General features: G+C 32.8%; 1 pseudogene; it reads right to left on the bottom strand.

Annotated features, from left to right (window-relative positions):
• Positions 1 to 18,139: 18,139 nt before the first annotated feature.
• Positions 18,140 to 19,125, bottom strand: LOC149192318 (RING-H2 finger protein ATL70 pseudogene; annotated as a pseudogene).
• Positions 19,126 to 19,657: the final 532 nt, after the last annotated feature.

The raw sequence follows: 19,657 nt of genomic DNA, 5'->3' as shown, positions 1-19,657 counted from the left end.
ACTCGATATATTTCTAAGCTAGGACTGCTTCATCTGAAACACTCGTATTATGCAAATGTTATTATTGTATTTCTTGTCAAAGTAGTAGTTATGGAGTACATGCATTCTGCATTTCCCTATCAAACTGTCCCAAGGAAGTGGCTGCATCATAAATGGTTGGTTATTTGTCTGTTTTGAAACAAGAGCATCAACATTGAATATTCTATATTAGAAATGCTTCACTCTTGTGTTGTGGGTGACATATTCCAAGTCATCCAAGGGTTTTGTGTACTCTCCTTCCAGTTCATATAGAACATCAAAAGGTCATATGCATCTTAAGGTATGACTGCAACTGAAGTTACCTTATACTATTTTTTAATGGTAAGCATGGTCCTTTGGTATTTTTTGTAATGCGGACTATTCAGAATGTTTGTACACTATTATCTCTATGCTTGCCCAATGATGGATTCTCACAGTGACAATTCTTTAAGGCATTTCAAGCCGAAAGGGTTGGAGAAGGCCATTTTGTTAAGGAGGGTGGATGGTATTATTGAGGGGTGAACGATATTTTTGAGAGCTTGCAAATAGATTCTTTCTCTTAATACTTTTTGGTCAGTTGTGGGGATTGGTGAAGGTTAACCATCTTGTTTTGCATTGATGCTTTATGTTTTTGTTGTTATTTATTTTCAAATAGTTCATGATATTTGTATACTTTTTGTTTTTGTGGATTTGTTGTTTCTAAGTTTTTCTTGAATTTGTTAACTTTGTAATATCTATAAACCTTTCTTTACTATTTTTTGTCATGATTTTTGGTGACATCATTTTTCCTATCACTCCAACTTGTTTGGAAGTGAGACATATGTGCTTATTATGACCTTAATGTGCACTTTGATTTCCAAATCAATGAGTTTTGGTAAATCTTTCAATCTTTTAGCTAATGCATGAAGATATGGATGGAGTAGATGTGAATTGACTTGCTTGGTCACAACAAAATGTTTGTAGTTGTTTATTGCAAGTTTATGAAGAGACAATGAATATAAAATCTTGATTCTTTAAATGAAAATTTGTGCAAGAACGCAGAAATGTGATATGAGTAAATTAGAAAAAATTGGAGTTTATTTCCCATCATTATCCTTTCAAATGTATGTTACAATGTCTACTAACAATTGACAAGAATTTATGATTTCTTGGACATTATCATCATTCATTTTTTGTTATGCACAAAAAATGAATAAATCTTACTAATATGACTCTAGATTTAAAAAATATGTAGGTCTTTGATAACATAGTGATATTGTTGGTTCCTTCAACATGCTCATTGACATGTTTTTAAAGCCTCTATCTCTAGTATTGAATTCCTACTAGCTAATTCACATTGCAATCACATTTCTTTGTTTAGATGACTCATGGTTAACTCTAAATGTTTTTTATGGGTAATCCTGTAGCATATTTGATTTAGTGGTTGTAGTGATTCTATAGGTTTCATGATTTGGCAAAGCAGTACCAGTAGTTGAGGTAATGTGTCAATATTGTTCAACTTTCGTTTTTGCAACCTTCTAGCTTTTGCAACTTTGCTATATTTTACATACTGAAATGTTCGACTATAAAATATGTATTGAGTAAAATGTTTTGCTACCCATATTTCTAGTAAATACCCAAAATTCATATAATTGAAAACATATAGGAAAATCAGGACACTTGATTTTTCTTTTTCGCACAATTACCCTGAATCTGTTAATTTCAACCAATTTAAGTAACTATTCCTTTCTCCCACTGAGAATGCCTTATTTTGGTAAAAATATTATTGGGCAGATTTATTAACATATACTAACTCATTGGATAACCAGCCCCAAGCCACATGTACGCCACTCATTAGATTTTATGGTTGGATCCATTGTGGCGAAGATAAGAAAGTTGCACCAAATAAGCACAAAAGAGGATGATGTGCCCAAACAAAGAAATGAGTCCATGCCTATGAGACAACAGTCCAACCAGAATATGAAAAGTATTAGGAATAACCTCCCCAAATGCAATAGCCATGTGCAAAATATGGGCCATGTATGCCAAGTCCTATGAACAATAAAGTCTCTTGCATGTAAAATAGTTGCAATGGATGTCATTAATACAGGATTCTTCTGTTGGAAAATGACATGCATCCCATTCTCCATCCTTTCATGCATCTCAGAGTACTGAGTATTGGTGGCTCGATTAGGGAAATGTATGCCTTTATTGTAGATTTCAGCATTCATCAACCTTTCCTCATACCCCCTTGCCTCACCAACATTAGTTCCATCAACATATCTAGTAGTTATTTTCCCTCCATTTTCTTTTGATGTACTTACTTCTTTTTACTTAGAAGAATTTAGTTTTGTACTCAGTTGTTGTCCAGATAGGGAAGTCCTGCCCTTAGCAATGTTTAGTTTTGTAGGTGTTGCACCCTATTTACCATCTCCTAAACCTATGGACCTTTGTGATTTGGTCCTATAAACATTGATCTGATTGTCTCGCAATCAATATTCTGAGCATTCTCACCATTGTTTCCAGATCCCTTGTGTATGACTAAAGTTGCAAATCCTAAACCCATTTTTCCTAAGGGCATACCAGTTGACTCTAAAGAGGAAACATTGTCCACTAATCCATTCTTTTCAAACCCCTTATCATAAAAGTTACCCTTTTTATTCATGAAACCAAAAGCTATATGCCTTCTGATCAGTCCCGTGCTAACTCCAATATGAATGATTCACCACCATAGGTTTCCACAAAGGCAAGAACTACATATTTATGTTTAATATTTTCTTTGGTACAATGGAACTAGAGTATCAACATGGGGAGAGTTAAATGGATTTCAAACCTTGTAGGAAATTGTTTTGCCACTTCCTGCTTCTGCTATGACCAACTAGATAAAAATAAAAGTCAAACGTATTCAATAAATTGTTCGATAGCCAAAGGAACCACTTAAAAATGGCACCAACTAGGCATCGAATATGTCCATCACTAGTGATTAAATGAATCTTAGTCTACACTGGAGATGTTGTAGTTTGTGACTTTTTGGTTCAGCTAATGCTCGTCTATGATCTATTTTTGTATGATTAGTTTTGTTGTGCTAATAACACTTACATATTTATAAAAATGTGCTTGCTTCTTGCTTCTTGTGTTGAGGTTTCTTTAGTTGTTGGTGCTTACAAACAAGTAAATTTCCTTAAGTTAAGCAAGGCATTCATGAGAAAAATAGCTTCAAAAACTAATAATGAACATCAAACATGTACAATACAACAAACCATCAAAGAGACACATTAACACCGTGTTGATGAAGGAGTTCACCCCTCCTGGGCTACATCTCCTTGGTCCAGCTTCCATGGCTTGTGCCTCTGTATTAGCTCAATGTGGAAAAAATGATGTTTACAAAGCTCTATGGATCCTAATACCTGCACAAATGTGTTCAAAATGTATAAATTAGCCAAGAACACCTCTTTTTGACCTCAATTTGAATGAAAATTTCTCAAGATATGTTGCATTCAATTAAATTTCCCTAGGAAATCCTGTTAAATCTTGAGGAGACTCCAGTTAGCACCGCCAAAACTAGCAATTCCGCCGAACTTGGTGCGCCTCTAAAACTTCCGCCAACTTAATCTTCAGATTAATTTATGTTAACTGAGATTAATTAACCATTAAGCGTGATTAGGGGTGTGCTTAGCACTGGCCTAGCCCCCGGTTCTAGCGCGTGGTCGCATGGGAACGGGGTTGGCTCCCTCCACCCCCATCGTCGACAATTCCACAAGGTTCAAATAGAATTTTGTCACTAACCCTTTCAAGTCTCACCTCTGGCTCAACGGTGGGAAGTGGTAGTTAGGTGGGGGAGGTCACGGGTTCGAACCCGCCTCCACCAGTCCCATACACATGTTTTTCCATCGTTGGAGTTTTGAAAACTTGTCGCCCTTTCGGATTGACTTTACCGCCGATTCAAATTGGATTTGAATTTAAGTTTACCACCGGTGAATTCGAATTTAATATATATATATATATATATATATATAAAAAAAAAAAAAAAAAAATTATATAATATATAATAATATTTAAAAATAAAAACAAATTCAAATTCCAACTTAGGATAATTAGGCAATTTCACCTTCACACAACCAAGCTGGCGAATCCGGAAGTGACACTTGTCACAGCCTCATTGGGCGAAAACTGAAGAAGATTCCCCTTACTCACTGGACTACCATGTCATCATTCTGCCATATTCTGCAATTGTTTTCGCTGTTTAGGAAAATGAACAACAGGCCTTTTCTCCTTCATCCAGACTCTGTTTTCAGTGAAACAAATTGCATTACAATCATCTTGATAAGACATACGCGGTCGTTTAGTTTTCGAACCAATCTGAGAACTTTGATTTTTGAGCTAAATACTACGAACCTAATCATTCCTCCCTACTAGAAGCCTTTTGGACCCCAAAAGATACTACCAATTATTCTGTAGGTGAGGGTACAACTCCCTCACCTTCTCGATCTACAACCATTTGGATTGAGAATGCTTTTGTCCCTTTAGTCCCACTCTAAGGTATTCAATGCCCCCTCTCTTTAAAGTTCTGGTTCTTTTGTCAAGTATGAGATCTTGCTGAAGCTCATCTAGATATTCTGACGAGAAATCATCTATTGATGGCAGCTGAACATGCTCTCCTTGATCATCAATCAAAGGAGGCTAAAACAATCTCAAATTCTCAAAATTAACAACATAGTATATTTGCATATAAGGAGGCAAATCAAGCTTGAATGCATTATTACCAATCTTTTCCGGAATTTTAAAAAGACCATAACATATTGGTTTCAACTGTTTACCTTCCCTTGAAGTCTCTCTTTGCTAATATATAACCAAACTTCGTCGCCAACTTGAAATTTGTGATCAACCTGGTGTTTTTCATGCCTTGCCTTGTAGCTATTTTAACTTTTCTAAGTTGTTCTTGCATTGTATGATGTATCAACTGAATTTTCTCTATGAAATTCCTTGCTTTATCGATGAAACTGTGACCTTCGATGGAACCATCTTTCTCAAATATGAAGCCCAATGGCGATCTTGGCGAGTATCCATAACATGACTTAAATGGCGATATGTTTATGGAAGAATGATTTACCCTATTGTATGCATGTTGTATGTAATGAAACTGTTCATCCCACAACTTGGGATGTTTGTTGCAATATCCTCTGAGAAGATGAATAAGTGTTTTATTGACCACCTCGGTTTTTCCTTCTGTTTGTGGATGAAAGGTTGTATTCTTCTTCAACTTTGTGTCCATCATGTCCCACAAATTTGACCAAAAATTCCCAACAAATTGAGAATCTTGATCACTTACAATAGAAGTAGGAAGAACAAAATGAACCCAAATGTTTTGGAAGAAAAGATGAGTTGTTTGTTCAGCTGTAATTTGATTTTTACATCGTGTTAGTATGCACATCTTTCTGAACCTGTCTACAACCATATACAAGTAATCATTACCTTTCCTTGACAATGGAAGACCTCCTACAAAATCCATTGAGATACTCTCCCATGGATGTGAAGGTACTGGAAGTGGAGTGTATAAACCAAGTTTCCTATTACTAGGCCTACTTGTAGCACATAAAGAACATCCTCTTATAAAACGAGAATCATTATCCAACATGCATGGCCAATAACAATACCTTTGAAGATTCGCTAGTATCTTGCCTACACCAAAGTGTCCAACAATCAATGAAGTGTGCACCTTTCTTATGGTACTGTTTCTTTCTCCTTGTGGAATACACAACTTGCCCAAGTGATACAACAAATTGTTATGTACATGATAAATTAACTCTTCTATTTGGTTTCCTTGACTCAAGCTTGCATATACCTCTTGAAAGTCACTATCATTTTCATATTGTTCTATGTAACTTTCATGCAAAATAGAATTATGCTTGAGTATAATAGATGAATTTACAATAGGCCTTGAAAGCATATCAACTACCTTATTTTAGATTCCCTTTTTATACCTGATAACAAAAAGAAATTGTTGTAGAAAACCCATCCATCTGAAATGTCGTGACTGCTGCAACTTCGACTGTGACTGTAAATATTGCAATGGTTGATGGTTAGTATGGATGATGGTCCCCTGCCCCATCAAATAGTGCTTCCATTTGTTAACACTTTGTACCAATTCATAAAGTTATTTGTCATATGTGGGATAGTTAGTTACAACTCCATTAAATATTTCAAAATGAAATGAAATGGGCCTACCATGTTGCAATAGAACTACTCCCATGGCATAATCGCTTGCATCCGTTTGAATCTTGAATGGTTGTCTAAGATCCGAAAGTGTTAATATTGGTGTTGAACTTATATTTTTCTTCAAAGCATCAAATGATTTCTGATGTACATCTCCCTAATAGAAGACTTTCTTGACACTTGTCAATGCATGTAATTGAGCTGCAATGGAAGAAAAATTAGCAATAAACTTTCTCCAATATTTTGTTGCCCCTAAAAATCTGCTTACCTCTGTAACTGTATTGGGCTTGGGACAATTTATAATAACCTCAAATTTAGAGGGGTCTATCTTCAGTTCACCTCCTCCAACAATGTGTCCCAAATACACCAAAGAAGTCTTGCCAAATTCACACTTCGACATCTTTAAAAACAATTGTTCTTTTCTCAAGACATCAAGTACTTTATTTACATGCATGACATGTTCATCTCTTGACTTGCTGAATATGAGGATATCATCTAAGCAGACAATGACAAAATCATCTAGAAATGGTCTTAATACATAATTCATTACTCTCATGAAAGTAGCTGGAGCATTTGTAAGATCGAAAGGCATAACAAGCCACTCAAACAATCCTTGTTTAGTTTTAAATGTAGTTTTCCAAATGTCTTCTTCAGCTATCCTAACTTGATGGTAACCACTTCGTAAATCTACTTAGTGAAATACTTTGCATACCTCAACCAATCAAGAAAATCATCAATTCTTGGGAGTGGATAACGATTCTTTACCGTGTTTTTATTTAGTGCACAAAATCCACACACATGTGCCAATTTCCATCCTTCTTTGGAACCAAGACAATGGGCGAACCACATGGTGAAGTAGATGGGCGTATGATACCTTTTCTCAGCAATTCTTGGATTTTCTTTTTGATTTCCAAACTCTCCATAATAGACGTGCAATACATGCCAATGTTCGGAAGTGGAACATCCTATTGCAACTGAATCTCATGTTGAATTCCCCTCTTGGGAGGTAACCCCTTTGGTTCCTAAAACATCTCACCATGCTTTCTTACCACATAAAAAAAATCAGATTTCAATTTATCATCACAACCTTCAAAAGATTCATAATCAATATCATTATTTTTCTTGATCATGAGAAGCACAAAATTTTTACCTGCATTTACTAGTCTCTTCATCTTCCCTGCATTAACCAAAGAAATGTTCATCTTTTTGCGATGGGCTCTCACTATGTACTCCACCCCATTCTTGAGCAATATGTATTTGTTGTCATGGCGATAAAATATTTATTTTCTATCATACAAATAAGGAATACCCAAAATTATTCCGAAGATGTCAAGTGGAACTACATCTAACTCAACTTCATCAATAAAATTTTCAGTAATGGCAAACTTGAATAAGCACTTCCTTGTAACCTGTAAGTTTGCATTGTTTACTATCCAACCCAATGGATATGGCTTATGATGAGGTACAGTTTCAAGGTTTAGTTTTTTAACTAATTCTTCTAAATCAAGTTTGATTGTGACCCACTATCAAATAATGCATCACTATTTGTATGATTTGAAATCACTCTAACATGAAACAACTCTATTCTTGACTCTTATTTGGAGTGTTGTTTTGACTATGTGATGAACTAGTACTTGCAACAGTTTCTTTTCCGTTGTTAACCATGGATGAAATCTTGGTCTCATCACCAGAATCTAAACCAAGGTCATGTTGTGTGGTAGTTGTCATCTCTTGTTTTCCCTTATTGTTTTGTTTCTTCTGCCTTAATTCGGGATGTAGTTTCCAACAATGGGCTTCATCATACCCTTCTTTGGAATAGTGTTTGCATGTGATATTCTCCCCTTATTTCTTTACACTTGCATTCTTCTTTCCCTTCCATTTTCCACCCTTTTCTTTCTCCTTACCCTTGAATGGCTTCCTCTTACTACCCTCTTCCTGAAAGTTCTTTCCTCTAGATTCAAGGTGTGTGGCTTGCACACATACCTCATCTAAATTGTTTGGATTAAACATAAGGATAGTATGTTTCAAATAGGAATGTAAACCCCCAATATATTTCAACAGTGTATCTTGAGAATTCAAATTCACTCCTAATAACAAATCCCTTTTCCTAAACTCCTGTGTATAATCTTGGACTCATGTAGTAATGCCACCTTGGAAAAGGCTTCCCAGCCACAGAGGAGGTGCTCTGAGGGTATCCTCTTCCAAATATCATCGTCTATTAGGTTGGAAATCAGTAGCAAAGTTTTTCGATGAGCCTCCCTTGGAGGTTCGAAAGGAGATTCTACATTTGGAAGCAAGGGAGTTTGGGGATCACAAATACCATTATAACCCAGAAATTGGTGGCAATACTCACAAATGGTTTCTCAATCTAGGGAAATTCTGAAATATAACACTGTATTTTCTCCACTCTATAACACTCCATCATCAGATGGAGACACTACTCAACATGGTCATTCAAGACAAGGCAATTATAAGATCTTTGTCGGCCAAGAGGATATCAAGAGAATACTTAGAGACATAAGGTATGGCATGGATGATATATTGGTCAGATTAAATCGAGTGGAACACTTCGTTGACTCTGACTCAGGGACATAATCAAACGACCATCAAGATCATTGATCCACCTCTGAATTCTAGAAATGCAAAATCTCCTCCTCACTCTCCAGTTATCTTTTTGGACTAATGTGTCCACTATGCCTACTCTCTACATACACTCTATTCACTTTCTACTTCTAGTTGTGGGTAGCTACTTACTACTTTTTGTTTTCACGATAATTTTGTTCTATCGAGTGATGTCAATGGCTCCAAGATTTTTTTGGCTTATGGCAATCATAGTTAGCTTGTTTTCATATGTAAATCCAAGGTTTTTACATATGTATTCCTTGGCATAAGTGTTGTCTCAATAGTTTTCTGGTTAGTTATGTTTTTGGACATTTTGGGAGCTACTCAGAATCTTCCAGTGTGGGCATGAAGGTTTATCTAAGTAATATTTTTTGTTATCAATAGAAATTAATAGACGAAATTCACAATAAACAATTGTTTTAATTTTCATATGTAAATCCAAGGTTTTTACATATGTATTCCTTGGCATAAGTGTTGTCTCAATAGTTTTCTGGTTAGTTATGTTTTTGGACATTTTGGGAGCTACTCAGAATCTTCCAGTGTGGGCATGAAGGTTTATCTAAGTAATATTTTTTGTTATCAATAGAAATTAATAGATGAAATTCACAATAAACAATTGTTTTAAAGGAGGAAACTTTTATAATCAAGTTCAACGATGTAGTATGAGTCAAGACTAGTGAGAAGTACATGTAGGATGGTTTTCTCCCCAATTTTTGGAAATGTTTATGGATTGTTTCAAATGTAGGGTATTACATACATCTAAACACAAAGATATAGAATAGGTTATTAGTAATTTAAAAATTCATTGTCATGGTCGCCATTATTGTTGTCATCACCGCCAACATTAATCATGTCACTTGCAAGAATTAAAGTAGAGGTAGGAGGATTCCATTCTTTCCTCCCAACCACTCGGGATAATATCAATTGGCTATTATGAAGTTATTATATGAAAAAGAAAGATAAAAATGACTTATTTATTCTTTTAATATTTTAATTAATCATTCTTCCAAGAAAGATAATTGAATATGTTAAGAAATATAGTTTAAAATTTAAATACGAGGAAGACATATATGTATGTCATAACATGATATAGATAAGGAAAAATAGAATAAATATATTAATTATAATTATAATAAATAAAAATAATATTATTCAAGTGCGTTTTTAAATTTTTTAAAAATAAATACGTAAATATATATTTATAAATTTAATATAAATTTATTCTAGTATCGAATCTATGAAGTATGGAGAAGGTTTATTGAATTTTTTTTTTGCTAGCATGTTAGTGACTTGTGGGACTAGTTTGTGGTCTAAGAAATCATGACCTAGGAGCATCTAAGTCGTGAAAATCACTTGTGAAGCACACTTGACCTCAACCACAATAACCCTTAACATAGTTGAATTTTAGGTGTCTCCTCCTAGCTACTATGGCTTTTCAAAAACCTATTTTCCTTACAAAATAAGGCCCTTTGAAATCTAATACTCTAGCAAAATTTGACATGGAGTGCTAAAATTTGAGAAACACTTTACAACTCCATATTTCATGATTCCTCGTCAATCCTTCCTTTTTTAGGATAAAAGAATTTGAGCAAAGATTTTCATCTATCAACACTGATATATTAAGGGTTAAGTTGGATATACACTTGTTTATAAGAATTATTATGAGTATCCATTCTTTTACTTAAAAAAAAGAGTAAATTTACTTTGTTTGCATCTAATTTTTGTGCCTATTTCACATCCTTTTGTGTCCTCATTATCACAACAATTGTCTTTTGATATTCCCCTTGTCCAAATTCACATCCAAATGTCAATAACATTCTTATTTGCATCCCAACATTAATCTTGTTTGTAAGGCGTATTTGTGTTTTGGTGTCCTTACACAAATACAATAGGACCATTTTATTCCTCTCTATTCAATTTTTTGTTGTTCTATTGTAAATTTTAGAAGCAATAGAAAGGTAAGTTTTTTTTTAACATCATACTACGTCATCTCAAGTGATTCTCACATTAAATATCATTTTTGGGCTTAAATGCAGAGTAAATCATTAATCTATGACTATATCCATGAGCATTACCTTCAACTAACCAATTTTTCATGATTTTGAATAGTTCACTTAGCACATTGCATTGGTTGATTCTCATAGAAGTGAAGAAGTAGGATTGATACAACCAAAATGAATCACGTAGCATCAATTATCACCTTCAAGGCTTACACCCGATAACCTGGACTTCCTAGGAGGCAACCTATCCCAAGACTCCTTTGGCTCTGCTAATAGAGGTGAATATTGGTGGTCACCCACCTATTCCACCTGGACCTCCGGCTAGTTTGATCAATTTCTTTGATTATAGCACAATTTGCTATTTTTAGCAATTTTTCGGGTCCTGAACTTTTGGAGTTTTTTTGACCCCCTAAACGATTTTTTCTAGTTCCACAGTAGGCACGTAGCCATAAGAAAGGGCCTACCACAAATATTGCAGTACTTTGGGAGATCTTTCTAACAATGTATCATATGTGCCAAATAGATCATATGAACAAGTTACGACCCCGAGAATTTGGTTGTCCAACTAACCCCAATGGGGCCCACAAACTCTTGGCGTTTCATCTCCTAGGGTTAAGATTTTGGTTGTTTAGGGTTTTCCCTTTGTTGTTCAATAATAAAAATTCCCTTGAGCTTCATATTAACACAATTCAGAGGCATGTAGCTGCCACATCTCTTCTCAAAGATAAGCTACCATCGCCTAAGCAAATTTACCTCCATTCTGCTTGTAACAATTTTTTAGCACATTGTTATTAATGAATTGAAGTTTTTTTTTCGTTGTATCTCTGTGTTTTTGTTCATATATGTATTTCATTTTGTTCCTTCATAAATCTAGATCATCAGGTGGGATTGACCATTGAGCTTTCCCCATAAACAAACCTAGTTAACTTGTTACCCCATTTACAAAACCTTAGCAATTATTGTTGCTTATGAACTACTCAATTAGAGCTCCCTTAAGTTTTTTTATTTAAGCATTAAGGAGCTTCCACGATGTAACATATTAGATATAATTTTTGAGATTAAATGCATAGAGTAAGTCATTAATCCATCAAGATATTCATGAGTATTAATCTCAACTGACCAATTTTTCATGATTTTGAATAGTTGACTTAATACTCATCACATCAAGTGACATTCACAAGAATGAAAATTACTTTAACATACTTTTGATATCCCATTAGCATCCTTATGGGTATAGTTTGCATCCTAATTGTATCCTATTAACATCCTCAAGAGTCTAATTAACATCCTCCCTATACCCTATTAATATCCACAATATTTAATTAGTGCTTTATGAACATCACACTACGCATGCTCTTATGTTTAGTACGTAACGTCTTGATTGGATATTTAAAAGTCTAATTAGCATTCTAATCACATTCTCAAGTTCCTTTAAACATCTTTAGAACATCCCAAATAGTTTATTCAATATACTCAAAGATCAATTTACTCTCTTATTAAAATCCTTAGCACCTATACATTGTAAAAATTCTCTATAATATCTACACATCTTGGAATTCTCTAGACAATCCTAACACTATCCTTATAATATTCTTACAACATCCTTAAATTTTTAAGCATTCTAATATTATCAATTTTAAATGTAATTATATTCCAAATACTTTTAACACATACTTCTTTTAATAACATTACTTCAATTTTCTTTTTTTAATAACATTACTTCAATTTTCTTTTATAAACTTCATACTTCTTTTAATAACATTACTTCAATTTTTTTATTATAAACTTCATATATTTCTTTTAAAATGATTCAAACAAATATGCTCAATACAAACACATTTGTAATACATAACTTGAATCAAAATCAAAATTTCTATTATAAATTTCATACTTCTTTTAACAAGGAGCCACTGTCGTGGCGGTAGTCCCTGCCGGGTTTGCAAGGACAACACAAATGGATTGTATACTGTCCGATTTGAAATGGGATTTGAAATGGAACTGAAATAGTTCACCTAGAGCTGTCAAATCGATGGTGATGTGCGGAATTTGATATGTAATTGGGTTTTATTCGAAACCTATGGATTTTGTTTTAGTTAGACCTACTGATTAGCTGAAACAGATTTCAATATTTATTGACATATTTTGAATATTATGAAAAGGTTATTTTAACCCAAGCTCAATGTATATAATTGGATTTTATGGTGAGAAAATTTTGATGTCTTATCCTTCAGTGCATATGTCTTAGTCACACATATGTGTATTTTTAATATTTTTCCCAAACGTATAAATATATATTTAAAATAAAATAAAATTATATAATAAAAACATATAAAATTATATAATAAAAGCTTTATATATCAAGCTTAGTGCATTGGGAGATCTCTTCCATGGTTTTATTGGAATGCTAGGGAAAAGTTTCCTACTTTTTAGGCAATGAAAAATAATGGTTTTGTTTTTGTTTTTGTTTTTTTTTTAATAAAAGTTTATATATATTTATGTGAACAAAATATTTTGTTTAATTTTCTTTTATCTTTATTAAGATTAAATAATATAATGGTTAAAATGGATATATAATTTTATTTTATCTTTATTAACATTAAATAATATAATAGTTAAAATAGATGCATGCTACTACACATAAAAATAAATATTTTTTAAGACTTAATTCAGATTTAAAAACTAGCAAAGATGTTCACTATAAGACATTTTTCATTATTCGTAATGCAGTGCGGTGTTTTGAAGAAAAGAGTAGTGTTTTTATTGATTTTTGCAATTATGGAATCCAAGTTTGATAGCTAATTTCTGCACAATGATATTTTTAACTTGGGAATTATTAGATCTTTTACAATATTTTTGAGTTAGAAATTCTTAAAAATAAATATTTTTTAAGACTTAATTCAGATTTAAAAACTAGCAAAGATGTTCACCACCTAAACTATAAGACATTTTTCATTATTCATAATGCAATGCAGTGTTTTGAAGAAAAGAGTAGTGTTTTTATTGATTTTGCAATTATGTAATTGATCTGGATATTTTTAACTTGGGAATTCTTAAATCTTTTACAATATTTTTAAGTTAGAAATTCTTAAATCTTTTTACATTTTTATTTGTACAAGTTTTTGATATTAAATATTAATTCTTTACATCATCCATTTTTTAGGAAACAAGATATTACAATTTATTATGTTCAAACTTCAATAAAACCAATAACATCATAAAATATAAAAGATTTTACACTAAAACATTATATATACTTAATCTTTCAATGACTTTCAATATATTTGATTATATTATATGTAACACAAAAAAAATGTATAATTATGCATTTCATTTTTACTAAATAAATGGAGTTATATATATATATATATATAGATATATATATATATATATATATATAATATTTGATTTAAATTACTTTAATTTTAATGTAAAGAAAATTTCAAAATATTTATATAATTATATATATAATTTAAAAGAAAAAAAACTATAATAATTAACGAACTGTAATTAGAATCCAATACTCTCCAATTTCCCTAATAAAACAAAAACAAAAATAACAATAATAAAAATATTTAAAAATTCACGAAATCATAAAAATAATATTTTATATTGAAAAATATATATTTTTATAAGTAATCCCAATGCACTGTGTGATTACATTAACCAATAGGGAATCCCAAGGACATTGGTCCTCTACTTATTAGTATATTTCTACCATTCATGAACAATGCGTTCACGGCATGAGGATGAATTGATATAATCACGTCACTTGTTTTCAGTATTTACTAAGATACTTTGAATATTATGAGAGGGTTATTTTAATATAAAATCAATGTATATAAATGAATTTTATAAAAATGTTCCAAGTCAGCATTGATTTTTGAATTCTGGAACTTATTGGAATGGTCTATTAAATGGAGCCACTATCTTGGATTATAACCCAACATATCACACCACGGATATCTTGTTATTTAACGGAAAAAGTATGGATTGACACATGGGCCTCCATGCAAAGCACCATTGAAACAGGTGGACAGCAATGCAAACCACTCATAAAAGAAAAACATAAATAACCAAATCATTTTTGTGCCATAGCTACTGCATCATTAGCCATAGCAACTGCCTAATCAACCAACTGCTCTATTGATGCCCCTTTAGATATAGTAATCGGGTAGGTATAAATAGAAGTACGAAAAAAGGAAATGGAAAAAAAGGCATTTGTTACAGGTTGGACAAAAGGAAATGGCAGGTATAAATAGAAGTTTGAAAAAAAGGAAATGGAAAAAAAATGTACATAAAAGCAACAAAGGTTAGAAAAAAGGAAATGTACAAAAATGAAGAAACAAAGGTGTAGAAGACACCTGAAGTACCTGGATCATATGAAGGAAGTTTTAGACCTGAAGGAGAGGCTAGGCGTAAACTGAAACAGGTTTTTCAAGAGTGTTATTTTTTGAGTTGCGATTGTAAATTGAAACTGGTTTTTCAAGAGTGTTAATTTTTGAGTTACAATTGTTGTTTTATGGGGCCAAATTAAATTTATTTTCATTTAAATCAGAGTGAATTCAACCTTGTGAATATGATTGATTGAGTTGAGTTTCGGCTAACACGTTTTATTAAGGATATTGAAGTTAAAATTCTTTTCATTTAAATCACAGTGCATGCAGCGTTGTGAATATGCTTGAGTCGAGTTTTGTATAATACTTTTTATTAAAGATTTTGAAGTTGTGGCTTTTGAGTTTACATGTATATCAATTGTTTTAAGCCTAATCCTGGAATTATAAGAAGAATCTTATAATTAAGCAAAGAATTAAATGAAAAATGTTTGTATTTCAACAAATTATTTAATAAAATTCTGAAGCCAAACATAAGTAAATTTGAATTGAATGAAAAATGTTTGTATTTCAACAAATTATTTAATAAAATTCTGAAGCCAAACATGAGTTAATTTTAGAGAAACATAGACATAATTTAATACTCCAATATTCTTGGAAATTTGAATCCTCCCATATTCTTGAAAATTCCAAAATTCAAAAGAAAACGTGAATAAATTTTAGACCAAACATAGACAGTAAAGCAAAGAATCCTCCCATATTCTTGAAAATTCCAAAATTCAAAAGAAAACGTGAATAAATTTTAGACCAAACATAGACAGTAAAGCAAAGAATCCTCCCATATTCTTGAAAATTCCAAAATTCCAAAATTCAAAAAAAAACGTGAATGAATTTTAGACCAAACATAGACAGTAAAGCAAATATCAATCAATTTTAGAGAGTAAAGCAAATGTGAAACTTTGAAAATTAAACACTAAAAATTCAAGAGAAAACATAAGTAAATTTTAAATCAAACATAAACAGACTTCAATATTAATTTATAATGCATCAATATTCATGAAAATTCAAAAGAAAATATTGGAAGTTCAAGAACAGACAAACCAACTCTTATTCCGCCCTTTCTGGAGAGTGTTCTATTATGAGTTTGTTCTATTCAACCTTGGATACTGGTTCAACTTGGTAAATGGGTTATGGAATGCTTTGACCTCTGCTACTTTACTTCTCAGTGCTTCCCCTCGAGAAAATGAAACTATTGGTAGTGCTGCTAAAACTGTTACTCTATCTACATCCTCACTTCTCCTCGAGTAAATGCAATTGCTGGTAGTGCTGCTAAAACTGTTACTCTATCTGCATCTGCACTGGAAAGAGCGTACAAACCACACCGAAGAACAAGGTTATTTGATGTTCAAAACCAGCGGAAATTACAGAAATTGTCTTCTGGAAGCTACTATGACTAATTAATTGGGGTTATCTGCATCACAAAGAAAAAAGTGCACTTGAAGATCGAGTACTAGACCCAATTCTGTTCATCCCCATCCAAAAGCGAAGAGAGGAGCGAAGAATTGTTGTGGGAAGACCCAACCCCAAAAGCGAAGAGAGGAGCCACAAATTGTTGTTTTAGCAGTTGTGGGAAGCTTCATAGATGACAAATGGCTAACATGCCAACAGCCAGTTGTGGTTAACATAGCCTCTTATTCAAATTTTATTATTATTAATATAACTTCGTTATTTCACCTTACATTCGTAACTCATACACTTGTAAATTTTATCTAACGCCCAATAATATTTATTTTCAATTAATATAATAATATAAAAATTATTTTATGCAATTGCATTTTTTACGGTGTCCTTAGTCATACAGCCAGATCAAATAATTGAGATACGAAAGATTTTAAAGTAAACAGTTATGTAAACTGAAAATATCAAATAGATCAAATAATTAAGATAGGGAAAGATTTTAAAGTTCATAGTTCATTTGCATCGGGGCACGTGAAGCGTGCAATAAGATCTCCAATTCACAACTTTGGTTATAAATTTCTTACACCAATATTTGCAGAGATAAACTTTGGTTAAACTTTGATAGTGGATAATTTTTTTTGGTCAAAAGACCGGTTAATGTATGGTCAACGATGGATCGATCGCTATTAGTCCCAGGCAGGGACTAATAACTTTACTTCAATTTTTTACTATAAACTTCATATATTTTTAAATCTTTTAAAAGGATTCAAACAAATATACTCAATACCAACACATTTGTAATGCACAATTTTAATCAAAATCAAAATAATTTATACACTTTTGTTCAATTTTTTTTTCACAAAATCATCAATATCATTTCATAAAAAAATCAAATCTAAACAAAATGTTTAATACCACCGAAGAAATGTTATAAATATTATATATAAAAGTACCATCATTTAAAAATTATAAATATTAAGTATAAAGGTACGATCATCATCGGTCAAATCTTAAACTTCATCTTCTTTTGAACAAAAATAAAATAAAGATCATTATAAAAAGATAATAAATACCTAATGAACAATGTTAAATAATATATATTTATAATCTTCCCCAATAAAAAAAACTATATTCTCTCATTTCAAATAAAAATAAAATATAATTTAATTCGAGTACCATAAACCCGCGTGCACCATATTCCCAAAAAACCTATATATAAACACACGTCCACAGTCATATTTCAAAAGAAACTATATATATAAACATATTTCCACTGCCGTATTTTAAAAAATTATACGTATTTGAATGAACATCTTTACTCACTTTTTATATATTTAAAAAAAAACCAATAATTTATATTTTCTAACAAATAATTCCACAAGCACTTGCCCACTATTATAAAAATACACGATAATTAATATTTTCCAAAAACAACTATACATCACAAACCAATTGAAATTACGTATCACCTACCAATTATTATAAATCCCACCTAATCAGAAATATAAAAACCATAAATAATGTTTACAATAACTCTATTATTATTATTATAAATAAATACTTGACACAAATAAAACCATATCTTACAATTCTATCTCTCATATATTTTTAATGTACTTGTTCCCCGCGGGAACCATGATTTTCAAAACAAATATAACGCTGGCGGTTCCGTCCCGTCCCCGTCATCTGTAGGTACGCATCGTGTGACGCGACAGAGGAACCAGCTCTGACATAGGGGTCGACAGCGGGGATGGCAGCGGCGAAGTCCTACACATCGGACACGTGGCATGCAACTTCATCCACGCGTCAATGCAGGTGACGTGGAAGGTGTGACCGCAGTCCGGCAGCATGCGAAGCAGGTCAGAGTCCTTGTAATCGCCGAGGCAAATCGAGCAGCCAGACTGATGTTCGCCCCCATTCTTCTTCTTCTCCTCTTCAGAATACTCAAACTTCGGATACAAGTCCAAGGTCGCCTGATCGAGTCCCGGGACCGCTACCGCTACCGCTGACCTGTTCTGCTCCTGTGCGGTCACAGTCGCGTTACCCCTTGCGCGGCCAAACTGTGTTCGGCCACGAACGCGAACGAATGCATAATAGACCAGCTTAACGACAGAAACGAGAATCACAATTCCCACAGCTATGCCGATGCCGTAGCCCAGCCCAGCCCTGCTTATTCTAGAAGGTGTCGAGTTCGAATTCCCTTCCATTCTGGAAAATTTTCAGAGGCCACAGCGCGGTCAGAGCTGTTCACAATTAAATCCAGAGCTTCATAAAATCAAGAATCGAATCTGGCCCCAAAGAATCCGACGCCTCGCCAGGCGCTCCGCCTCCAGGAGCGAAACAGATTCATAAAAGCCCTCAGCCGGAGCTCTCGGCGTTTTATAATAACGGAAACAAAGAATCCCCTGTTATCCAAAGTTGCCGCTTCTTTGCTGGCAGATCCTCTTACTTCATAATCAATTCTCTGCAATACGACTAAGTCTTTAAAAATAGATACAAAATTCACCTTGCTTTGTCTTTTTCTTCATTTAAAAATATGCCGTAGGGCCTCTGGTTTTCTCCAGCAATTACCGCTTACTCCAACTAACTCTCTCACAGAATTACTGTTACTCAGTCCTTTTTTATGAAACAAAGTCAAATGCAGTGGCTATAAAAGTCAGAAACCTGTAAACCTATAGTTACAGATTCATACTGTACACAAAACAACGGGAATGGAAAATAAAACAATGGGAATTCTAGCCAGATTTTGAAAAAATTACAAGTTCTTAAAATTTTGGGTTCAGTTTCAAGCTTTCCGATTTTGGGTTTTGAAAAAAATTGTAAGTTCTTAAAATTTTGGCTTTCAGTTTTCAAGCTTTCCGATTTTGGGTGTTCTATTTTTGTTAATCTATTTTCACCATTCAAAAAACGATTTAAACATTCACATTTTAAACCAAATGCCAAAAAAAAAATTCCACACAAAAATTTAACCATTAAAAACAAAATTGTATAATTTTACTTTTTTCAACATTTTAATCAAGTAAATAAAATTCGAGC

Source organism: Pinus tabuliformis, chromosome 2_2 (assembly GCF_031772625.1).
Source record: "Pinus tabuliformis cultivar Carrire ecotype Pingquan chromosome 2_2, CPIR1, whole genome shotgun sequence".
Taxonomy (NCBI): Eukaryota; Viridiplantae; Streptophyta; class Pinopsida; order Pinales; family Pinaceae; genus Pinus; species Pinus tabuliformis.
This window is presented reverse-complemented; position numbering and strand designations above follow the sequence as displayed.